We start from the raw sequence: 19,813 nt of genomic DNA, 5'->3' as shown, positions 1-19,813 counted from the left end.
TTTTGAGTTTTCATCTTTTTCTGGGTGGTTGGGCTATGGGTGGTTGGGAGCTCCCTTGTGAAGCTGGTCAGGACAGAGTGGCAGCTCTCAGCCAGCTACACCATCATAAGGGGAACAGCTGATTTTCTATAGTGTACTGGGTTGCTAGTGATTTTTGGATATTGTGTTTTGTGTTTACAGAGTCCATTAGGTCTACAGAACACTCATATTTACCTCCTGCTTCTGGTGAGAAGAGGAAGGCAATTGTCCAAGAGATGAAACTCAAGGTAACTGCCCGACTGTAGGCTGATGCAAGGTTCTGAGCTCATTTACAGTTGGCTAGGCTAAGCTATGATGCTCTATGGGTTAGGTGCAGTAAATGCAGTTTTGACATATTTTCTACTTAGGATGGATTTATGGGATTTATCTCATCCTAAATTAAGGAGCACCTTTGTGTGTATGTGTATATATATATATATATATATACACACACACACATATATATGTGTGTGTGTTTGTATATATATATATATATATATGTCTTATTTACTCATACAATAAATATTTGTTGGAAAGAAGAGATACTCATTAAAATAAAGGGAACCAATATCTATTGAGCATTTATTATGTTAAGTGTTGTTTTAAGATTCTATTACTGTATTACCTCAATGGTTTCTTAAAACCTATCCTGTAGAGAAAGCTAATTCTCCCCAACTTAGAGATGAGAAAATCAAGACAGAATGACTTATATGATTCAGCCAGGGTCTCCTAGAATTTAATTGCAGTGCCTGTGACCCCAGGCTCTGATTTTGTGATCTGGTAAGGGATGCACATTCCATAGCACCTCCCCTAAAAATGCGCACTGTTTCTAGTCGGCGTGCAATGGAAATCATCCAGAATCCCTCTGGGTTCTTCTAGGCTAACAAGTAATCAAATTAGTATTGATTAGTGAAAAAGTAAAAAATAAGTTTAATAATGTGTGTACACCTCCTGTATGCATGGGGAGGCATGGTAAACTGAGGAACACACAAAAATGACTTTGAAATGCATATTAAATAATTTAGCTAAGAAAAGGGAAGTTGGCGTAGGGAAGGAAGAGGTAAGTTAGTCCAGGAGTTTACTGAGGAAGGTACATTAAACAAAGGTATATAGATTTGAGTTCTACCTTCCCCATTAATGATGCCTTCCCTATTAAGTCTACCTGGTATAGTGCAGGAGACCCTATTTTTAAAATATTTATTTATTTATACATACTAGAGTGTTGGTGCCTTACCTCGTGGCATCAGGATACTTCCCCCTTCTGTGATTGGCTGGGGCAATTACCTCGTGGCATCAGGATACTTCCCCCTTCCTCGTGGCATCGTGATACTTCCCCCTTCAGCCCAGTGGGCATGACGACCTCTGGCGCACCAAATAAGGGCATGTGCCCTTCCGGGATTAGCTGTGCTTCTTTTGGCCCAGTGCGCATGACGGCCTCTGGCGCACCAAATAAGGTTATGTGTTTAATCATTGGCTAGGCACTGTTGGCCTGCTTCTTCCGCTTCCGGTCCCCAGCTATAAAGCCCCACCGAAACCGAAAGTAAAAGAGACCTGCGATAGCTGAACCAAGAGTGTACGTGTCTCCCTCCGTGGTGTACCCCTGTTCTTCAGGTCGCTGCTCTCCCCTCGAGAACCTCGTTGACCAGTCCGCGGGCTTGGGCACTAGAGGTGTGTGGTGAGAGGATTCACCAGAGACAGATTGGGGAACAGAACAGGCAGATTGACCGAAGTACACTGCTGAGGGGAGCAGCGGGCGAGACAGGAGAGGTCTTTTGCTCCATGTGGGTTGCTCCCTGGCCAGTGGGGATCGATATCGTGCTGCAGAGGCTGTGGGTAGCTTCACAGCGCTGTGTCTTAACCCCTTGTACCACCAGGGAGACCCCAGCAGGAGACTCTTACAGAGAGACGTTCACAGGTAAATTAAATGTCTTTTTCAAAAGCAACCTCCACTCAGTCATCAGAGACCCTCCCATGAAACCACCCCCAATATTTTGGGGTGGCAGATTTTTGTTCTTTCCCTTCAAGGGACCCGGACTTGCAAATAAATACCAAGCCTCCCAGTGATGAATGCTGAAATGGAGGTGTGTGCATGTCAAACTCAATGGGAAATCCTTGAGCAGAGACTGAGCATTTAGAGGTAAAAAGAGGAAGTGTTCCCAAAGGAAAGGCACTTATAATGACCTGGAAAGACTCCAAGATTGAGGTTTGGGGAAGCATGGAGTGGCGTTCCAGACAGAGGGAATAGCATCCGCAGAGACATGCTTGTATCACGTCAGCAGAGAAACCTATAGAGTGGCAATGAGCAATGACAAGGGATGGTGTAGAGGTTTTAGAAGGCTCTCCTGTGCCATCCAAGTAATTCTGGATTTGTTCTCCTGCTACTGCTTAGCAATTAAGGTAAGAGGTGTGCAATTGATTTGAGAAATGATGGCTAAACATAAAAGAAACTGGGCACACTATCTGTCCCTCGATTATATTATAACTGAAATGTTTAGTATTTTGCTTGGTATTTTATTCATCTTTGACCACTGCACCATCTTTTCCCATCTTATTTTCCATTTCTTCCAATTTATTTCTCCTAATAGGTGTGTGTTTAAGAAACACAAAATTATCTGGATACTATCCAAAGTAAAACAATTGGAAACCCCAGAAAAGGAGCTAAACATAAATATTGGGGCAGTGGGAGGGACATGATGCCAATTCAGAGCAGGCACATTTTCTTCTGGCTCCACCACGAGATCTTCCTGGGACCTTAAAGAAATCACTTAACCTTTGCAGCTGTGTGTATTCCTTAACTGCAAAGAAGGGAAATACTCATCACTAGGCTGTTGTGAGCCTTAAATGTAAATAGCTAAGGGTTACATCTCTGCTTGACTCTGGGTGTGTGACTGTGCACACAGAGACACACGTGCGCACATACTCCCCCTAGGCTGGCTGGCTGGGATGGAAGGTGCCTCCTCAGCAGCCAAGGGTGAGTTTAGCCTGAATCAGCAGTTTCTGGGGAAAGAATATGTGTCTTCTGGGATTCTCCTGCAAGGCACAGCCAGCTTCTCACAATCCTGGGGAAGGGTGTGGCCTTAGGCAATGAGGCTGGCTTGCTGGGCTGCAGATTTCCCATTTGCCTCTTGTTTCCCACCAGCCTGGGGCAGCTATCCCATCAAACCCTTACAGTATGGACCTGGCTCTCAGGAGGCAAGAGCCTGACACAGCAGCTGCAATGAACTGAGTGAGACCCAGAGTCTAAGAGTTCTTTATATTTTCAACCTCCTGCTCACCTACTCCAGCTCCCAGGAGATCCCCTCATTCAGGAGGGGTGAGGGGTTCCCTAATTCTATAACAACTAAAAAGAGGAGACAAGGGAACTGGAAGACAGGATTGTTGGAATGGTTGAGTACATGCAGGTAGTGTCAGGAGAGGCAAAGATAATAAGTCAGTGCTGGGAGGCAAATAGCTTCCAGCCCTGGCCAGTGGGCAGCAGGTAACATTTGTTCTGAGGACCAAGGCCCCATGCCACGCGCTGGCCCCGCTCAAGTCTGCAGGCCATCAGACAGAAGTGCCTTCCTAATTGCTGTCGCTTTGGCCTGTCCCTGCACCCCCATTGTGTTCTCTCCTCATTGCTTTATTGATGTGTTTAAAAAGGCACTGTGCATAAAATGTGACTTGCTCTCTCTAATATTATGCCAGCCAACCAGCGTTTCCTGTGTGCTCTCCACTCAGACCTCTCTCACTCTGCCATTCCCCCCTCCTCTCCAGATGCCCCTTCCTCAGCCCTGCTCCAGCATCACCTTGTACCCCACCCCCACTTCTCTTTTGCACTTAAACTTCCAGTCTCCTTCTACCTCCAGTCCAACTGTCCTCATTGGCCCTGAGGTGCCCATTTTCCACATTCCTAAGATTCCTGATCCACCAGCCCAATCCCTCTTTAGCACCACAGCTCCAGGGTGACCTCCAAACCAACAGGCTTCTTGTCCAGCAGTTTCCCAGTGAAAGTCACACCCTCAGCCCTGGGACCTCGGTCCTCAGCCAGGCCTGGGAGGGACCAGCACCTCTTTGCCTAATCCAGCAGCCACTGCTTCAGTGCACTTAATATTCACGACAGATAGAACATTTCACGGCGAATTGGACGCACATTCAACTGGAAATGAAAATTTTATGACTGTTCTCACTTGGAGCCGCAGATTACACCAGCTGAGAAAACACGGGCACAAACGTACAACCTGTGAACTGTAAAGTATATTAATAATGAAACCACAGCCTGGGAAATGAAGGCTTTATTCTGTTTATATTCTGCTCCATTAATAGAAGGCACTTCAGCTAGCTCCGCCCCATTAGCCAGCAAGCTGCGCAGTGAACCCACTGGGCTGGGAGACACAGGGCTGGGGGCTAGGGACACTCCCTGCCAGCCCACAACCCCTCACCTTGGTTCCAGAACTGAGAGAGATCACAGGTTTCTCAGAGCAAAAGCCATTAGTCTGTGCACCTGGGTAGTGCATGCAGCTCCAATGTCAAGAGAAGCTGAGTGAGGCTTCAATCAGGATTGAATAGCAAAATGGAAAAGGGAATGTCAACCACCTCGTCCAGAAACAGTGGGACCATTAGAGCCTACAGGCTTGAGAGGTCAATTGTACTCCAATGTTCAGTGGCTCTTATAGTGGGGTACTGAATCACCCCCAAGAACCAGGGATGCACATTCAAAATGCAGATTTCTAGACCCTATTCCAAACCAATGAATCAATCGATTGCATATTTAACAGAATTTGAGGAGCACTCGCCTGACTTCATAAAACTCCAGATGAAATAATAATATCACCTTTCCCCTCAACTGCCTTCAATATCTAGATAGCAATCAAAACCCCTGGTCATAGACACAATGCCTCAATTCTTCCAGTCTGGCCGTCTTGCCTGAGACAGGCTCCAGGGTAAAGACAACCCAGGGACAGAGAGGTACCAAGAATGGGGGGTGAGTAGCAGTGCACAGCATGGATGGACTCTCTCTCTGGCACATGCTGCAGGTGTGGCAGGGAGCCCCAGCTCGGCGTGGCATGGGGCCCATTCATCTCCCTGTCAGCCCCAGCCTGCAATGATTTACTGATCTGCAGTGTAATTAGTGACAACTGGAAAGAATTCAAGAATCTGATGAACCCATCATAGGAGCCCTTGAGATGGGATGGCAGATGGCAGAGTCAAAAGTGAACTTGGGACCCTTTGGTGAGGGAGGGTCTGGACCCTAGCTGCCTCCTTGTTTCACATCTCCTGGCTGTGCTGTGGGTCTCAGAGCACCCTGGGTCATATTGTGGACATAGGGCACCTGCCTCCTCATGGGCCAGTCTCCAAACTTGGCTTTTAGTACTGGGCAAGAGTCTCCTACTTCCTCTGACCCTCTGGGCTCCCCAGCTGCACCAGCGACCTGCAGTTGGTCAAAGAGTTAGGCAGATGGTCAATTCTGGCAGTGGTCAAAAAACACTCTCCTAGGGTGCCTGGTACACTGGAAGGTCATCTGGCTCAGTTTTCTGCTTTCAGCTGGACTGAAGCAAGCCGGCAAAGGATATAGGCAGCAGCTCCCTTTCCCTGGCCAGCCCTGTACTCCCAGAACAGACAGATAGTGGGGCTTGGGTTCTTCCAGTTGCTTTAGGTTTTGATCCAAGAGACCCTGTACATTTTCTGTGGAGTGATCCTGATCTCTGAGGCCAGCCGTGCAGACAGTTGGTAGGAAGTCAAGGGCAGGGAAGGATCTGCTGGTGTTCCCATGCTAGGTGTCAACAAGCATGGCTAAGAAGACCACATTTCCCAAGTGTTATGAACACTTATTGACAGATGTCTTCAAATTTTTTGAGTAACAGAGTTTGTGGCCCAATTACTTTTAAACTTAAGTCCTCTGAGACAAATTAGTGTCCACTGGCTTCATGTTAAGCTCTTCGATAAAGTTCCCCTCCTCCAAGTGCTCTCTCACCGTAAGACCAGGCAGAAAATTGGACAATGACATGTTGGTAAGTTGCATATGAAGAAACAGAAGCACTAGGGAAGGGGTGACATGGATCCCTCCTCCAGGTTAGAAGGTATGTCAACTGAGACATTGACTGATGTCTTTACTCTTGAGCTAATAACCCAACAATATCTCCCTAAAATTTTGGGACAGATATGTTTTTTTCTGAAAATTCACTCAGTCCCTGCTGCTGAATTCTAACTGCTGGAACACCCCCCACCCACCCACCCAATGTGTTCAAATACAGCTGTGCTCCTTCTGTCCACCCCACCCCCCACCCAGGCCACACCTGAGTGCAAACCCCATAGCTTATGCAAATCACATCATGGAAACTAAAATGAGCTGGAGCTTGAGTCCTGCTGCTGAAACATCCTGATGTTGACAGAATGGGGACGCATTTCCAAGCTCAAAATTTTTAGAATAATACCTCAGGAGAGTCATTGGCAAAGTTTGGCCAAAATATAATTGGTTTGCACAGCTATTAGAGGCTAATAAAAGGTTTTAATTTGTGGAGTGATTTCAGAAATCTCAGATATTCAGTAGTAGCTGTTCTTGGGTTCCTTTCAAAGAGGGTGACTATGTGGGTGATGAGGAAGGCACCCCAAACCCAGTAGAGATAGAGCTGGCTACAGGTCCCAAGGGACAAAGTGAGAAGGGAGGATGTCTTTGCTCTTGTGTTAGATAGAATGGAGGTGAGAAGAGGGAGATACCCAAATGATTTCTTCTTCTTTGCTGTTCTTTCTTTGACTACTCCCTCATGCCCCTTATTTTAAATTAAGCAGAACCATTTAAAAATTATCATTTATCTTTACAAATTGAGAAACTTGAAGAATCTACGCGGGATGAGCCACTACTTTTCTAGGGAAGCCAAAAGGGAAAGTTGGATCACCTTCTCAGATGCACTTTATATATTTTAAAGATTTTTATTTATTTATGCATACAAGATCTGGGGTTCAGGCCAGAGGTGCGGAGGAGGAGAGGATTCACCAGAGACAGAGTGGGGAGTAGAACAGGCAGATCTCCTGAAATGCACTGTTGAGGGGAGCAACGGGGGAGACAGGAGAGGTCTGCTGTGCCATGTGGGTCACCTTCCTGACCAGGGATAGATCTTGTGCTGCAGTAGTTGAAGATAGCTTCATAGTGCTGACTGATGCTTAACCCCTGGGGCCTCCAGGGAGGCCCTCATATTAATTGTGAAGATGTTACTTCTCTTCAGATTGGAAAAATAAAAATAAGAATGCAAATATCTTTCAGGCAGAGGGTCCCTTAGTATAGGAAGGCTTGACAGGTTCAGTTGGGGTCTGAGAACAGAGAAATATACTGGGCTTCTGAGTTCTGCCCGTTAACTGAGAGAAAAACATGAGGAAAGAACCCAAAGAGATGGTATCAAACTACCACAATCTATTGTACCTTTGCAAAGTGCACTTGGACCAAGGCTGGAATGGCATCTGAGAGCATAATACATATTTTACCCACAGCAATTTGCCTCTAGGGAGAGAGAACACAGCACAAACACACACACACACACAAACACACACACCGGACCATCACAACAAAAGCTAGTTTATATTTCTCCACCAATTGCTGTTTCTTCACAGAGCATTTCTGCTGTTTAAGGACAATTGGGCTTGATGGATACACTAGAAATCAGGGACAGGGTAGGAGGGTGCACTGATGGATAAAAAGGCTATATACAAACACATGCAAAGTAGTTTTGCATTTTCATGACAGCTTTTAAGTAAGACCCCAAAAGAGTTTATCTATATCATAGACACTTGGACTATTAAGATTAGGGAGCACCTTACTACTAGCTTCATTTTGTAGAGATAAATGTGATGGGTTATAGTAACAGGTGGATGGATGTTCCTGGACAGAACCAGTCACAAAAAGAATGCTGTTTGGTTTGACAACTTTGAATTATTTGGACTGAATTTCCCTGCTCAATAATCAAAACAAGATTTTACTCATTCGGCTCATGTAACTAGATATCATTGAGTGGCATTGATAGGAGGGGGTGAAGACTCAATATTAATTAATTACATAGTACCCTGTGCAACACATGGCTGTCTTTCAATAAATGGTTAACTGCATCTGAACTCTGGATACATGATTGATTATCAATGAAATAAGATAGGTATTGGAGCGCCATCAGGAACAATAATGTTATGTATACATATGCATATATGCACAGATATTATTGATATAAAATCTTCTGTATAGAATATATGCATTTGATTCAAGATTAAGTTTTCTACAAGACAAATATCTTAATACACCTAACAGAAATATTCAAGATTTCCCTACCCCCAGTATCCCTGATTAACTGCTTCAGTTCACCACTTCAGTGTGCCAAATATTTCTCAGAGTTTGGCATTTTTTCCTCCATCTAATTTCATCCCAATATCTCTCCAGTTCTTTTGAACATATTTCCTTCAGCCGAGTCTCCCACTTTTGCTTGAATGAGATCAGCAGGATGGCATTTGTCTCCAGTGGCAGCTGGTGTATAAAAGTAAGTTGAGGGCTCTCCCATTTTATAACAAGACCATCTTTCAGTGGGGTTTATTAAAAAAATTCTTGAAATGGAATTAACAAGTTTATATGGGCCAGTTTTAACACTGGGAACTCCAGACAAAGAGCTGGTGGCTAGTTGTATTGGAACCATCTCTGCAAGACCGTTAAAATCACTTGTTCAATATTAACCCAAGTTTATGCATTTAGCTTTGTTTGATTTGACATACCATTTTGTCTTTGTTTCAATAAAAGGGATAATAGATAATATCAATAAAGCAAACTGCTTGTAGGGCTGTGGAAGGAGAGAACAACTGGAGTGTACCAAATGGTGTCACAATAAATTATTTACATGTTTGCCTCTCCTGTTAAATTGTGAATTCCCTGAGGGCAATAACCATATCTCATTCATCTTCATTTTTCCAATATATTTATTTTTCCAGCTTTACTGCAACCTAGTGGATGCTAAATAAATGTAGGTGGGTAGATGGATGGATGGATGGGTGGGTGGATGGATGGATGGATGGATGGATGAATGGATGGATGGACAACTGAACTAGGGAAGGCATGATATTACCAAACCACATAAATGTCATTCATCAACTAGTGGGCTACCTTGATAAACAATAGGAAATGAAACTGGCACTGTTATTTTTCTTTAATTATAATTATATTTACAAAGGAAAATTTTAATTGTTATTCTAGCATTATAAAGAATAAAACACACACTCAGACACACACTGACATGTATGCCCTGATATGATGATGATGATGATGATGATGATGATGATGATGATGATGATAAGTTTTCAAAATGGATTCATCAAAGAGCTTTGAATTTTGGTAGTAAAAGATAAACCAATCAATACTGTCTACCAGTTCTTGCTGCTTCTGAGATTACCTATTAACTCACAAATACCTGTCTCCTTCTCGCTCTCCTTCTCTTTCTACCTGCCCATCAGTAAAAGTCAGTGGTACTGGGATGATTGACAGGAATATAAACTGAGTCAGATTTTTGAAAAGTATGTCAGCTCCAGTCTTTAAAGAACAATTTTGTTAATTTTAACCCTAATCGTCTGGGCTGGACTGTAAGATAATAGCATAACTTTCAAGTTTATTTAGGCTGTGTGGTGAAAAAGTTTTCAAGATCAAAGAAATAAGTGATTCTGGAAAACGTGTAAGTGGCATAGCAGACAATATATTTCTCTTTGAAAAGAGGAGTAAATTGGGACTTTAAGAGTCCAAAGTTGCATTCAAGTCCTTTTGATTCTTTCTTGATTTGTAATATAAAAGTAATTTCCTAGGACACTGTAGGAATATAATGCTCTCCACCCTGAAAACTGAAGGCACTGACTTCTGGTCAGTGTCATCACTCTCTACTGTCCTGATAAATTGTGCATTTTCAGGTCTTACTCACCCGTCCTTTGAAATGGTGACCAGGCTGCTGTTTTATCAGACTCTTCTGAGGAAGCTCTGAAACAAGTCACTGCCAGAAGTCCAGGGGGCGAGCACCTGCTGGGGGAGGCTCCACCCACTGAGGGTCAATCTGTGGACTGGTAGCAGCATCCTTCCTGAGCTGGGTGGGAAGCTGAGTTTACAGATGCACACAGACCTCCTGAATCTGACTATGCATTTTGACAAGATCCCCAGGTGACTTAATTGCATTTTAAAGTTTGAGAAACAGGATCAAAGGTGACAAGGAAGGCCTGGTGCTGACATCCTTCCTTCTGCCACTGTTCTGCCACTGTTCTGCCACTTCCTTCTGCCATTGGTGTGTGTCCAGCAGTGTTTCATCCCAAGCAAGGAGCTCTGTTCACACACAGGCACCTGTGTGCTCAGCAAATGTGAAAACTTGTTACAGGGAAGGGTGAGAGGTACCCCAGGATCCCAAACCTGCCTGCCCTAAATGAGTTCTGCCATCCGCAGCATCAACACAGCCATACTCTCTGAACTTTAGCACAATTAGTACGTAATAAAGAGAAGAAAAGAGAAAGAATATAGTTTCCAAATCAAGCACCCAAAGCTACCCATCCCCTCATAGGTAAATGGCCAATCAAACAGGGTTGGCCCAAAACAGGACTGCTGAAGCCCTCAAGTCTAAGGCTCCTTCTGGTGGGACCTTCAGGAAAGGGGCAGAAGGGGGCAGACAAGTCTAGAAGGAAAAGAGTAAAATCAAAACCGAAGTCAAGAAAAAGGCTGCCGTTGTCAGCCTCCCCGTGGATCTCTCATCCATCTCTGTCTCTTTCAAGTGTCTCCTTCCATGTCTCACAAGTGTCTGGTACAAGTCCAAGGCTGAGAAGCAAGAACCACTTCTTCACATGTCTCTCTGTTCCATGTGCCTCCTCCAGGTCTTCTGCATCTCCTTCCTTCCTTCTCCCATTCTCTCTAGCTTCTCCTTCCAGCTCAGCTCCACCATTCCATGGGTAAGGCAGGGAACCTGGGACCTCCCCTTTCCCTGGGGATTACCGTGTTAGCCCTGTTACAAGCTGTGTGTTTCCAGGTATCTCCCCTGACCCTCAGGCTGAAAGCCAATCTCATTGTTCAGCTGTCTTCTGCTCCTCCTAATCTTGCAGTCCTTGGTTGCTGTGGTCACAGAAAGGCTGTCAGCAGAGGAGCACAAAAGCTAAAAGTAATCAGAAAGTGTTTCTGTGGATTTACAGCTGTAAGACGGGACAATTTTGCATCTTCTCAGGAGTTTGGCTCAAAGGATCAGAGGATGCATAGTTTGTGCCTACTTCCTCCTGCTTCCTGAGGCCCACTCAGATCTCCAGTGTTCCCCATGGCTCACAACCTAGCAACAGGATTTGTTCACTTTCACTTTCCTGTCCTTTTCCTGGACTCCATCCACTCCTCCTGCAAGGTCTCCCCTCCTCACTGATGAAGTGTGCATCAAAAACACTGGCAGATTTACAGGTTAAGAGTGATTTAGTGGAGTGCACCGCAGGCAAATGAATGCTGGCTGTAATATAGTTTACCTCATTAAACAATGCACACCAAGATCCTGTCTGCTGTAAGACAATTGGTCTCTGAAGCCCAGTATTCATCTTCCAGGGTTGCTGGGAGATAATAAATGGGTAATATTCCGGTGATAATGGTAATGGAGTCACGGCTCAGAGCTAATATTATGGCAAAGTAGTAATTATTTCAACAGTAAACAAGGGGATGGTTGAGCTGCCGACAGAATTCAAGCCTGTTGAAATGGTTCAGTTAATTGACTTGGAGGCCAGGCCTGGGACTGACTGAGAGAGTAGGATGAAGTTTTCATCTCTGCTCAAGTGTTCCAAATCTCTCTTCTCTGTGGTTTCCTCTGGCTGTGGAGGAAGTTTCTACTCACTTTGCTCTGGAATATAGGGAATGTTAGGGACAATGGCTTCAAGTCTTTGCCTACAGATTCTAGAAAGAGGCAATGATGTTGGATCCATATAGGGGGAGCCCATGTCTGAGACATGGAGCATAAAGCAGACTTGGTGGAGAGAGAACCTTAACACATGGGTTGGAAGATTAGGGACTTTTACATGACAGGCTTCTCCCAATTTCCCCCAAGAATTTGTAAGTGTCAATCTCAGAGGAAGAGAAAGCAGTGAGCTAATTCTTAGGACACAGCACCAAAAGTCTGATGGACACAGGGGCTCACTGAGTATTATTGAACACTGAAAGGCAATCTCTGAGATCAGATCATGAACTGTGGCCATTACAAGCTCCTCACTGACCAACATGATTAGGTATTCCATGTTTTTATCCATGGTGTGGGCGAGGGTTGGGGGTGGGTGGTGCGGGATGCAGAGGGGATGGGAAACCAAGACAAAACTCAGTACAAAATACATTTAAGTGAGCAATTCCAGAAATTCCTCTTTTGATATGCCCATTTTCCAGTAATTTATTGCATCCCAAACAGAGGCACCTAACAACATTCATAGTATTTTGTCCATGAAATGGATTGATGATTCAGCCAAGCACTCTGGCTGTGGTCTTGCAGGAGGTTGTGAGCCTGATGGTGGCTGAGGCTGGATCCCCTCCAAAAAGTTTACTCAGACTCCAGCAATTGAACCAAGGGTCAGGGGATTCCCTGAGGCCTCTCCACATGGTCTTTCCATATGGCAACTTTAGTGTAATTGTATTTCTTATGTGGTGGCCTAAGACTCCCCAGTGTGTGTCCCTGAGAAACCAGCAGAAGCATCCTAGCCTTTGTAATATGACTTTGGACATTACACAGTCTCTTGCATCCACCTTGTTCAATACACTCTCTAGAGTCACAGAAGCCAGCCCAGAGCCCAGGGGAGGGCTGCAAAGCAGTGGAAGGCATGATTCAGCACCAGCATCACCCTGTCCACACTTTGACTAGTTCTTTGCTTCTTCACAATAGTACATGCTTTCCTTGTCTCTGATTTTGTTTCAAACTTTGCTTAATTCTGTCCATCCCAAAAATGGATGCATGGGGCATCCCTGGTGGTGCAGGTGGTTGAGCGCAGCACTGTGAAGCTGTCCACAGCCTCTGCAGTGCCGGTTCGATCACCGCTGGCCTTAGAGCAACCCACATGATGAGCAGACCTCTCCTGTCTCACCCGCTGCTCCCCTCAGCAATATATTTCCTCAGTTTGCCTGTTCTGTTCCCCGCGCTGTCTCTGACGAATCCTCTCATCCTCCTGCACACCTAGCTGTACCCCAGCTCTTATATAAATAAAATAAATCTTTAAAAAAAGGTGGATGCATGTGCTAGATAAGTCTCTACCTATCATGTTTTTATATTAACACTAATTTTTATAGTTACACCATCCTACATTTAGAGTTATTCATATTATTCCTAGTTTTCACATGAAGAAATAGGCTGAAAAAGGTTAAAGGCAGTCCTAAGATGCTAAGGTCCAAACACAGGTTTTTTTTTTTAAATTTTTTTTTTATTCCAGTTCATGTTCTTTCCACTATACAGCTTTCACCATATTTAAAACTAGTGTCCATATGGCCTCCCTGGTGGCACAAGGGGTTAAGCGTCAGCACTATGAAGCTATTGGCAGCTACTGCAGCACAAGTTCGATCCCCAGCCAGGGAGGTGACACACATGGCACAGCAGACCTTTCCTGTCTCACCCACTGCTCCCCTCACCAGTGCATTTCAGTAGATTCATCTGTTCCCCACTCTGTCTCTGGTGAATCCTCTTACCCTCCGCACCTCTGGCCTACATCCCAGCTCTTGTATGCATAAATAAACAAATCTTTAAAAAAATTAGTATCCATAGCTACCACTGAGCTCATGAGCTCATGCAAAATAGATACAGTGGTTATTACTGTGTAACTTTGGTAAAGTCACCTAAACATTCTGAGATTCAATATCCTTATCTGTAAAATGAAAATCATAATGGTACCTACCTTTTTGAGCTGTTAAGTATATCAAATGTGGGCCTTCCTGGTGGCACAAGGGGTTAAGATGCAACCTATGAAGCTATCTGTAGACACTGCAGCATGAGTTCAATCCCCAGCCTTGGAGGTGACCCACATGGCACAGCAGATTTCTCCTGTCTCACCCACTGCTCCCCTCAGCAGTGTATTTCAGAGGATCTGCCTGTTCTGTTCCCCACTCTGCCTCTGGTGAATCCTCTCAACCCCCACACCTCTGGCCTGTACCCCAGTTCTCATATGCATAAATAAATAAATCTTAAAAAAAAAGAAGAAAAAAAAGAGAAAAAAAAAAGAGAGAAAGAAAAAAGAAAATCAAATGTGATCCTAGATACACAGTATTTTACAAAGAGCTTAGCAAAAAAAAATGCTCAAAAATGTTAATTAGTGATGCTTTTTAATAATTCAATAAGAGGGCCTCCCCGGTGGCGCAGCGGTTGAGCGCTGGGTTGCGAAGCTGCCCGCGGCCTCTGCGGCGCCGGTTCGATCCCCGGCTGCTCCCCGGCCACCAGAGGAGGGTCCCACATGGCGTGCAGACCTCTCCTGCCGCCCGCTGCTCCCCTCAGCAGTGTACTTCGGTCCTTCTGCCTGCTCTGCTCCCCGCTCTGGCTCTGGTGAATTCTCTCACCCTCCCGCGCTTCTGACTGTACCCAGTGCATGTATAAACAAAACAAACAAACAAACCAGCAAACAAATAAATAAATAAAAGCATGCCTCTATTAAAAAAAAAAATAAATAAAAAAAAAAAAATAATTCAATAAGAGGAAAACATTCTTCATGCATAATTTTTATTATGTAAACAGCCATTTGGATAAAATTATCATGAATTAGATGAATGATAAATGTTCTATATATAATTATATATGTGTATATATACATGCATATATGTATATAACTTACTAAAGAAGTAAATATAATGTGTAATACGCATTACATACTACACACATATCTTTAGTTAAAAAGGATATTTGTTAAATTTTTTAGCCAGCATATCCATGAAGAATTTCAAAAAGATTCTCAGCTTTGCTGATGGCTGAGTGTATCACTATGTAACGTTTTGGTATTTGTTGACAAAACCATATTGTTCAGAGAAATTACATATGCAAAGGTGAACATTAATTAGTTGCATATTATCCCAAGGGATTCTCATTGAAAACCTTGCTGATGCTATAATAAGCTGGCCCACATAGCATTTTCTGGAACTATCTCGGAGAACCCATCCAATGCTCGACTATGTCAGTTGTTCCACTGTCAATTCTTCTGGTAGGGACAGTCCCTGAATCCCACATGTCACAGCATATATGACCTCAGTTAACTGAATAAAGGCCCAACGGATTCTAGCAGGGAACAGAGTTCTTTAGTGACATATAAGAAGAATTTCTTTCCCAAGAATATCTTACTGGAATTTCAAAATGAAAATCTACTTTGCAATGTTAAGTTTATGATGGTGACAGTGTTGCAAAATACATATTAATCATTTTGAAATGCAGAAAAGTTAGGAAGAAGAATATAAATAACACCTTTACTTCCCACAGTTAGCAATAACCTCTAATTAAATTTTTGATGTAAATGTTTTGAAAGTGAGTGATAGGATTTCAAACTCTATCTCAATGGAAAAAAATCTCTTTGACAGAATGATCCTTTTCTGTCATTGGTCAAATTATTATTATAATAAATAAGTATTTTTGAAACTATGAAATCATAATGATGGGAATCTGAAAGACTTCGTCTAGGAGATGCCTGAAGAATTCAAACGGAATGTAACAAACTGAGTAGAACTCATATGGCTCTGATCATCCAGGAAACATAAGACTTGTCAAGTCTGCTTCACAAATAAACCCAGCACTCCAGATGTATTTCAGACAGAAATAGGGGAGGAGGGGGTAGCGCAGGTGGTGGTCAAGTATGATGTAACTAGAAGAGCTAAGGAGTCTGCAATGCCAGGGGCAGTTGAAGGTATTGATTTAATGCAAACATTCTCTTCCCAATAGATTGGGTCTACCCTTAAAATGATTAGTGAAGGCAGGCTCAGTTGCTACCACAAAATACCTCGTACAGGAGAAAAACAGAAACAGCCTCTTAACAAACTTCCCCAAGGGTAACCCCAGAATCAGCAACAGACCAGTGAGCATGTTTTAAGCCAACAAGAGCAAAGACCAGATCAAGGCTTAGATTTTTCATGAATCTCAGGATAGAAGCAACTCCAAACAAGGCAAAGTGGGAAGAATACAGAATAGTTTGGAAACCAGGAAAGTGTTTTGGGGGTCCAGAACATAATGCTTGTGGTAGCAGAGGCCAAAAGCCAGGTGGGAAGACAGAGCTGTCTGGAGGAGTATGATGTCTGAGAGCCAGAGAGGAGCCCCATACCATGCCATGGGGACACTCTTGGAAGGGCAGAGAAGTAAGGATTCTTTTGAATTTGTATGAGAACTACTATAATTGCAAGTTCACAAGGTGATGAGAAAGAGAACCAATGAAAGGAATATGGATAAAAATATGAATTTTAATAGCAGCAATCAGAACTGTCAAGAGTTAGTTTTCATATAGTGCAGACACAAGCAAACTTCTCTAAAGGACCAGATAATAAATATTTTAGGCTTTGCAGGCCATATGGTCTAGCGGCAATTACTCAACTTTGACACTGTAAGACAAAAGCTAGGATAAGCAAATATGTGTGGCTGCATTCTCAATAAACTTTGTTTTACGTTCTCATAAAGCATTTTAATTTCAAATAATTTGCACATGTCATGAAATATTATTCTTTGTTAGTTTTCCCCAACCATTTAAAAATGTAAAATTCTCTCTGAACTCAAGATTGTTTAAAAGGAGTTAGCACGTTGAATTTGGTTGGCTGGGTAGCCAGCCAATCTAATCCCTAGGTCATGAATAGGGCAAAGATCCTGACCCAATTTTACATGTAATATCAATCAAAACATCCCCCTGCTCTGCAGTTTCCCTTTGATTTCCATTCTGCACACTTGTGTCTCTTTGTTCTGCTCCTTTTTTTTTTTTTAAAGTTTATTTTTTTTAAAGATTTATTTATTTATGTAAGCAATGGGTACAGTCAGAAACACAGGAGGGTGAGAGAATTTACCAGAGCCAGAGAGGGGAGCAGAACAGGCAGAGTGACGAAATACACTGCTGAGGGGAGCAGCAGGCGTGGCAGGAGAGGTCTGCACGCCATGTGGGACCCTTGCCAGCGGCTGATGATTGAACTGGCACTGCAGAGGCTGCAGGCAGCTTCGCAGCCCAGTGCTCAACCACTGAGCCACCGGGGAGGCCCTGTTCAGCTCCTTTTAAACAAGCCCCGGATTAAACTCTCTTAGCTCGCTTGGGTTACAGTTTAAGTAGCATTTGTGAAATGCTTAGGTGAATTTTCAAATTAATTATGATGCATAAATAAATGTTAAGACTTAGCAAAGATAATGGGAACAAATGATAATTACTATTGTTATAACAATGGTCATAAACAACGATTACATCATTTGCTTTTTGAGCCTGTGTTGAATACTGAAAAAACAACTTTGTCTTCGAAGATTGCTCTGGACTGGGCTCTCAACTCTCCTCCCTGCCTTCTTGTTTGTCTTGCCACTGCCTTGGAGAATATGCATGATTGATACAGAACTTTTCATAAAGGAGAGTGCACATGATGTTTGTGTGTTTACAAAGCACCTGCGATGTTTGATTGCTAAACTTCATATTCTGATCCTATTTTACAGATGAGGTAGCAGGAGTTCTGAGAGGTTAATTGGTTTGCTGAGGGTCACCCACTTAGTAATTGGCAGAGCAAAGAGTCAAACCAAATGTCCTGACAAAAGTGTTCTTCACTTTCCACTACAGTAAGTCCTCCCTTAATGTCACCAATACCTCCTTGGAAACTGACTTTAAGCAAAACGACCTATAATGAAAGCAGATCTTCAAGCAACATTGTTTTGTTCAACGTCTGCAGATTTCTTTTTTTTTCCCTGATCATGATTGCAATGAAACGATGTTGAAGCAAAAAGCATTATTCCAGGACCCTGCTCCTTTTCTCTCACTGGTGGAAGACAAGAATAGAAAGAAAAAAAAAACTGAAAAGGAGGTGTGCCACAAGACCAGAAGCATGGCTCACAAGGAGGTGGGGGTAGAAGAGATTAGCATAGCCATTGACACAGCTATGGAAACCAAGATCCTTAGGGGCAGACTAGTATCCTTAGGCCCAGAGGCCTAGGTTACAAAGCATAACATCCAAGCAGGTATCCCAGGGCACATCCAAAGGTAAAGATGTGGAAATTGAGCCCATTGTAGAATCTCTGGTCCCTTTCAAATTCTACATCATCATCCATAATTAGCAACCAGCTGATGACTCACAAGGAGTGACCCCTCTCAAACAAAAGAAGACTATATCAGTTCAGCGACTGCACAGGTTTGGGGCAGCACTCCCACTGCCCACCTGTGACTATGCAGGTGCCACTTTTCACCAAATCACTCTTCTGCAGGGCAGCAGCCTTCCTGCCTGTCCGTGACCTGTCCCATGCTGGGACTTCTCTTCACTGACCTCCCTCAGTGGAGGCAGCTCTCCTTAAGGCCGACCACCTGCAACCATGCAGGCCTCTCAGCAAATCTGTCCCTTCTGGGGCAGCTCTTTCTGCTCACTTGTGTCTATGTAAGTGTCTTTAACTGTTTTATCCCTTCCCTAATAAACCTGCCCTTTAAAAAAAAAAAAAAAAAGATTTATCCATTCATGCATACAAGAACTGGGGCACAGGCCAGAGGTGGGGGGGGGGGAGGCGGGGTGAGAGGATTCACCAGAGACAGAGCAGGGAGCAGAACAGGCAGATGGACTGAAAACACTGCTGAGGGGAGCAGGTGGCGAGACAGGAGAGGTCTGCCGCACCTAAACCTGCCCTTTAAATATAACTAACGTCTCTGTCTCATAGAGAAACTCGCCTGGGAAACTCACTGCATGTCGCTAAAACAGGAGCTCTGGTGAAATCATTCCCAGGATCAACCCAAGGACCCCGCATTCCAAACCTACTCACTCCAAAAATCACAACATCACCATGTGTGATCCTGGGGTGTCAGGAGGACATCCTGTGTTCAGAGTACTCCTTTCCCAAGTGTGGAGCCTAGACAAACAAGCCTGGTGAGTGAAAGCAGGAATCTGACCAAAGGCCTGGGACCCAAACCTGTTCCACTAATGAACCTCAGTCTAAATCTCATCAATGAATACTGGATGATCAGTTGCTAGTTTGCCCATATACTTTTTACTTTGTTTTCTGCTTTTATTTTCCCGGAATGTTTCCCAACATGGTGTATATCATCAAATGGTGAAACAACTCACATTCACCCCTCACAGCTCTTGGCAAGCACCTCCCTTTCTTTATTCACACAGCGGGAAGTTTATGGCCTATATGAATTGTGATAGCTCTGAAGGGCTGGCTTCTCAGCACTCTCCAGCTGTAGAACTCTCCCAGGCGAGACAGGGGGAGAGTGACAACAACTCAACATGAAGTTTTTAATTCCCTTTTGTATCTAACTTGTATCTCGGAAGAGACACCGCTGTGACCCTCCTGGCTGTCTCTCACTCTGCCTTCAACTTGCTCAGCAGCACCTCGCTCAGGGAGGGCGGCAGACGGGCCTCTCCCATTAGGCTGCCCGATCGATTAACTGGGAGAGAAGAGAGCTTTCATTGTGAAAGGCACAGAGAAACATCCAAACATCCTCGAAGCTGGTGGTTAAGTGTCACATGCAGACAGAGACAAAGCCTCTTGATAATATCAAGCTGTGTGGCCAGCACCAACCCTATTTCTAAGCCTCATTATTTTTGGATGTGGGGATGATGGGGGTCTCAGAATCCCACAGACTGTATCCCAGCTTGGAGCCACATGAACTTAATTTAATGTGCCTAGAATATTGCTTACCACAGATGTGA

The 19,813-nt window shown here is 43.8% G+C and overlaps 1 protein-coding gene across 8 annotated transcripts in view; it reads right to left on the bottom strand.

Annotated features, from left to right (window-relative positions):
• Window positions 1-19,813, bottom strand: part of NTM (neurotrimin) — a 430,040-nt gene that overhangs the window by 85,969 nt on the left and 324,258 nt on the right. The window lies entirely within an intron of this gene.

This window comes from Talpa occidentalis, unplaced genomic scaffold (genome assembly GCF_014898055.3).
Source record: "Talpa occidentalis isolate TD23 unplaced genomic scaffold, MPIMG_talOcc4v2.1 talOcc4.12, whole genome shotgun sequence".
Taxonomy (NCBI): domain Eukaryota; kingdom Metazoa; phylum Chordata; class Mammalia; order Eulipotyphla; family Talpidae; genus Talpa; species Talpa occidentalis.
The sequence above is the reverse complement of the archived record's forward strand: the minus strand, read 5'-3'. Positions and strand labels throughout refer to the sequence as shown.